The following is a 6,881-nucleotide window of genomic DNA, read 5'->3' on the forward strand; positions in this document are numbered from 1 at the left end:
ACATAGTAAAAAGTATTACGTCTATGGTTGTTCGTAACATTGGTATAGTGAAGACTATAGATATATCTATTGAACAAGTAAAGTCTACTAAAACCATAATAAAAACAGTACACTCAGAGAAGGATAAGTTAACAGTTAACATACCAATATGTTTACATTAAACATACAAAAGTTTAATGTTAAGATATATATATTAACAATAAACATAGATATCTTAACTGTTAACATACGTATGTTTATAGTCAACATACGTATCTTTACGCGGCCAAATATTTTGATGCGCCAGTCTACTTCTTGTAATCTTTTTTTTTTGACATTATATTGTGATACTATTCTAATTGTAATATAATATAATATGTACTCGTGTTGTCATAAATTTATTTAAATTTAGTTTTTTTGTAAATTCATTCTTAATTTTACATTAAGTTTTCATATTTACATACGTAAATGTCTTCAACTATCAGCCTAACCTTCAAATTGTGTCAATTACAGATATCTTAATAGTTAACATACGCATATTAACTATTAAGATACGTATGTTTAATGTTAATATATATATCTTTGATGTAAACTTATCAGCCACCACCCATTTTAACATGGCATATGTTAACATTAAACAGGATTTCATTTTTCAATACCATGAGTTACATCTCTATAGTTGTAAATACGGTATTGGTATCGAAAATTTCACTGATACCGTATTTTTACATACAAGTTTTTGATACGGTATTGAATGGTAAATTACCGTATTATGTACCGTATATTTGGTATCAAAAATAAAATACCGGTATTTGTACATCACTACTCGTTGGTTTATCTTGAAAATATGGAAGATGTCACTGTGTGTCTGCTAAGAAATTAAGTGTTGCTGAATCTACTATAAAATAATTTATAAATTTAATAATAAAGAAAATGAATTACGGTAGCTATGAATAAATTATTAAAAAAAAGTTTTTTTTTTTAAGCAATATTTTATATACGATTATTCGGATATTGCTGCATGTTTTTTTTTTTTGAAGTGAAACTTCTTTACGGAGGGTAGCAAAAAAATTCGAGGCCCTGCTAGCGTTACGCGCTCGCGTTTACTCTGGCGTTTACTCTCGCGTTTACTCTCTCGTATACTCTCTTGTAGACGTTCTTTCGTATACTTTCTGCTATACTCTCTGCTATACGCTCGGTCGCAAGCGGATAAAGAGAGGAGAATTACATAGAGAGAAGGGAAGCCGGCAAGCATTATACATGCACTATATATAACGTATAAACTCGGCGCGTCAGCTGCTATGTGTGTATGCGTGTGCGACTTTTTGTTTGTTTATTTATTTAAATATTATTAAACAGTTCAACTGAGTTTAATACTTAAATAATGGATTTTTAAAAAAAATTCATTTGAACGTATCAAGTAATAGTTATCTCGCGGGTTTAAAGAATCATTATTATAATAACAATAAAATTATTATAAATATATATAAATGATGATTATAACAACAATAATTTTGATAATATTACCAATTATTCACAATAGTATTGATATTAATAATAATATCTATAATAATAATATTTTGAATATCAATACTAATAATTATCAATATTTATATATGAATGTTATTGTCAATATTATTATTCATATTATTAATATCACTGATATTATTATAAATCGATAATATTATTGTTATTATTACTAATATTATATTGATATTATTATTATCGATGATATTTTTGAAATTATTATTTAATAATATCAATATAATATTAGTAATAATATCGATGGTATCAATTATATCGTCGCATTAAAGAATGAAGGGCGTAAGTGCCAAAAACGTCAATTTTAAAGGAAGAAGGGCGTAAGTGCAAATTTATAAATTTTCGGGTTTTTCATCTAGTTTTAATACTTAAAAAAAAGCGAAAATGGGCGTAATAACCTCCGATAAAGGATAAAGAGCGTATGTCCAAGGATTAACGCCTTTTTTCCCGTTATCAAAATAATTTTTGATAAAAGATGGAGGGCATATTTTCAATTTTATTTGAAATTTATTTAATGGCAGGATTTTTTAAATTATTGATTGTTTACTGATAATTATACATAATTTATTATCAATAAGAAAAACATGAAAATAATTACAAATCTTCATCTTTTATTAAAAATGATTTTGAGAATGAAAAAAAGGCGTAAGTCCCTGAACATACGCACTTTTTTTTTTTCTTTAAGCCTTAAAATTGGATGCAAAGCCCGAAAATTTATAAATTCGCACTCACGCCCTTTTTCTTTTAGAAAAAAAAAAATTCCTAAAAATGGCACTTACGCCCTTTTTCCATTAATGTGACGATATAAATAATAAAATTTATAATAATAATTTTCGAAATATAAATACTAATAATTATTATTAACTAATAATATTTATATTTGAATATTATTGTCAGTATTAATATTATTATTATTATTATTATTATTATTAATATTCAGCGTGACATTACTCTGAAAGAAGTTTCACTTCCCCCGCGCGTACTCGCAACACGCTAATTTTTCTTTATTGACGACCTTGAGTTAGAAATTGTAATCAGACCGTACAGTCTTGGTCTACTAAAATTGAAGATAATTTTTAAAAGTTTAAATATTCAACCGCATACAAATCACATCGCGTGTACGGTGTACGTCATTGAAAATTAAGCCGTGTGCGGTATGAACTGTATACGGTTAACTGATTATTGCAAATACAAATTTTTTTAGTTTAAATATTTGAATGCATACGAATGATACGGCGTGCGGTGTACGGCATTGAAGATTAAACCACGTACGTTTAATGAATGAATAATCAATGAAAATTACATCTACACTGAGAAAAAAAAATAACAATTTTTACAACTAAAATCAAATAAAAATTACTGTGCTGCGTAGTAAAGGCCGGGTATTTTGTAAGTTTAACATATATTACAATGGGAACAATAATTTTTACCCTTCGTGCCATTTAATTTTGTATTTCGGCTGGACAAAAATTACCATGCCAAGCACAGTAATTTTAACTATACATACACACTAAAAAATATAGTGTCGATAAGTAAAGTTTGATGTATTACCAACAATTTTTATTATTTAAATTAATAAAAATTCCAAATATATTATCTTTTTTTTAATATTGCTTAAAAAATAAATGAAAGGGTAATAATTAAATAATGATACTCAAAATAAAATTTTTATTTGATGTATTTTTTTTTATATCCAATTTATAACAATAAATTCTGTATTTGGTGTTTGTGTTATATATGTTAACTTATAATTATATATTTTATTCAAATCTAAATTTTTCACGACAAATTTTTTTTATTAACTCCATAATGCTCGGTATGTTCATTTAAAAATACAGCTAATAATTTTTTTGTTATAAAATAATATTGTGTGTGTTCCGGGTCGAACCACATGTCTGTCGGTCCCAGACTGACCAGATTTTTATTCTTTTTATTTTTTAAACAAAATACAATAAGTTGATAAGTTTTAAACATTACTCTGTTTTTTATGGCTAGATCACGAGATCATACAATTTCAAATAACATATGACTAACAATTTTGGTTTATATTTTTTCTAAAATATTTTAAACAACGATTTAATTTATGTACTTTTAATAGCTTTTTACAAACTCGAATATTCCCACACATGGTCAACTCATGCATAGATTTTTGAGTAAAAATCACGTAACAAATAAAACCATAAATTCAAGTTTCTCTTTAGTACTATTATAACATATTTTTTAAAACATTATTTGTCAAGAATTAGAGAAAATCTCACATCTGTCAAACAACTGCACTAACGTATTTTCGATACACAGAATGATCGTAAAATCGACAATAAAAAGTAAATTTATAACTTTTTAAAATAAACTAAATTCATGAAAACGTCTTGGACTTTCCGGTCGTAAAATCTATATTTTTTGTTTACACATGGTATTTTTTATGTCACCCTTTGGACCACACAAGGCCCAATTTTATGTCTAAAAATCCCACCACCTACACCTAGTTTTTTACCCTCTCTTGAACTAATTTTTGACCAATTAAAACTAATTTTTAACTAAGTATACACCCATTTTTTGGACTTAACAATTTTCAACAAACTGAGAAATCAGTTGCTCTTCAACACTCGTTTACGTAACATCTCTAATTAATATTGATTCGCGTACAACGGGATTTCTTTATACTTACAATATAAAATAGTAGTGTCTGTCCATGACAACACTTGTTAGAGTCAACTCAATATACAGTATACAATACAATTAATCATAATTTTAGTGAAATAATAAAGTGAATATATTAATAGAATTTAAGCCACAGTGTTTGGATTTATTTAAAGTGTTATTCCTATTATTTCAAGTTACAACCTATCCTCCACATCCTTTGATAGCCCTGTATCAAACATAAGGCCTTACTACCCTTGTGAAATTATCGTGGTATATTTGGATACGTGGTGCGATACAGTGTGGATGTTTTCATTAAAATATTGTTTATAATATAAAAATTGAGACCATCCTCACTGCTATCAAATTCACGATAAACAAATGAAAACTGCACACAAATTATGTTCACACTTTTATTTCACTAGTGATATCTATAAATAATTAGCGAGTAAAAGTACTTAAATTAAGTCGTAGATTTTTCTTAGATAACTGCACTTTTTTATTCACTTGAATTAATTAATATCAATATTATGCATAATTACGGAGGCACATTAGACCGTTGGACGTACAAATACCTAAATGTGCGTCTCACAATAACAAAAATAACAAAAGCCTGACACGATAATTATCGAACAGCGCCGAAGATTACCGAGGGTTGAGCTTTACCATGCTGCAAAGTAATGTTTAGTGTTCAGCACAATAAAAATTATACAAAGCTCAGTATTTTATTTGAATAAAACTGTAATAATTGTATTAAGCTTATCAATATTTGTTATACCAATAAATACTACCCTGGCATATCCCAATTTTTACTATGCTGCAAAGTAATTTATATAATCTAAACAATAATTTTTATATGTAGTTATTTGTTTGCTGTGTTTCTATTGAAGTAAAACTGCCCTGGTAGAAATACTCCGTCGGGTAGACATATGGTTCAACGTATTAAGTCGGCAGTAAAGTCGATTTTAACATTTTAACTTTTAAAAAATAAGTCCAAGGAAAAGCAATAGCTAAGGAAAAGATGTAGCTAAGGAATTAATGTAGCTTAGAACATAATTTTTCTGGCGACTGTAATTCCTTAGCTCCATCTTTTCCTTAGCTACTACTTGTCCTTGGTATTTTCATTTATTAAACAAATAAAAAACATGTAATTTTTATTTTTGAAAAACGAAAATGTCCAAGAGAAAGCAGTAGCTAAGGAAAAGATGTGGCTAAGAAATTGATGTAGCCTAAAACATAATTTTTTTGGCAACTGTTATTTCTTAGCTACATCTCTCCTTTAGCTACTGCTCGTCCTTGGGATTTTTATTTATTAAATAAATAGAATACATGTAATTTTGCACGAAAATTACGAGGAGTATTTATACCACGAAAAAACTTTGCCAATTCTTTTTGTCCGATAGCATTATGACTTTTACGATAACGTCAAGCATCATTCAATAAATCTACAATATTTGTCTCGGGTATTTTATTGTTTTCTAGACTGATAGAACCAGATTTATCCCATCGAAAACGTTTATCTATATCGGTGGTGTTAATATAGTTAAGTATTGTCTGAGTTATTTGTTGATAATGCTGAGGCACACTTTTCATTATATTCACGATAGGATATGGCAGATCCAGTGTACTATCATCGATATCTCTTGTAACTGATTTTTCCACCGGTAAAGTAGAAGCATCAGTTACTATGGGATCAACGAGAATTTCTCACCATCCTCCTCTCTTACCGCCAGGAGGGAGCCAGCTGGTGTATAACGGCAACCAACAGACCGTGGGGTAGTTTCGAGAGCAATGGCCGCCGACGGCCATTTCGGTACCGACTAGTTCAGCAAGAAATCGTAGAGGGGCGCGGTTCACTATATTGGTTCCAAAACGTCACTCGGGCACCATTACTAAAATATATATGGTTTTTAGTATTGGCCGGGAGCGTAATAACCTCACCCCGCGGCGGTGGTTATTACCGGGAACATTAACTTTGGTTTAACTAACTCGCATAACTTAAGTCAATACGAGAACGAGGATATTCGTACCTCGCAGGCTTTACCAAATATCCTCCTATTGCCCACTCTAGTGCACCAAGTAGTCGAACATAGAGTCCGCAGCCACGCTGGTCTTACGCCGGACCACTCTATGCATCTGACTACTCGATTATAGGTTACCCTGACAGTAAGTAACCACACTAGAGCGAGAGAGCGAGTGATATACAACGTCCTACCTATGCAGCGTAGCGACATCGTAAATCACCCTCGGAAGCATGCACCACGCATCGGGAGCTTGGTTGGACTTATCAATGACATCAACTAGTTCCACCCTAGTCATCGTCTAAGTCAGCTAACTCCACCAAGGAGTCATGCCAGTTCCATCAGTGATATCAACTAGCTCCTTCATAGGAGCATGTCGACATCACCAAGTCACCAGCTGACTCCATCAAGGAGTCAGCTAGCTTCATCGGAAGTCAACCACGGACTGTCACCAGTTCTGGTGCAATCAGCCGGCTCTGAAAGCCGGCCGACGACTGGCAGTGAGACGCCAGCGATCACCAGTTTTATGGACTCTCTATCCCCACTCCCGTTTGACCCACTCCATACAACCATCTGTGCGGACACCTCGATGCGACTCTCCGGTTGGAGTGTCGAAGTAGGGGATACGAATCTGTCGTAGCCAGGGTGGGAATCCGGTTTATCCGCTCGTGACGAATGCCTACCAAGTCAACACTGACA

Source organism: Aphidius gifuensis, linkage group LG1, assembly GCF_014905175.1.
Source record: "Aphidius gifuensis isolate YNYX2018 linkage group LG1, ASM1490517v1, whole genome shotgun sequence".
NCBI lineage: Eukaryota > Metazoa > Arthropoda > Insecta > Hymenoptera > Braconidae > Aphidius > Aphidius gifuensis.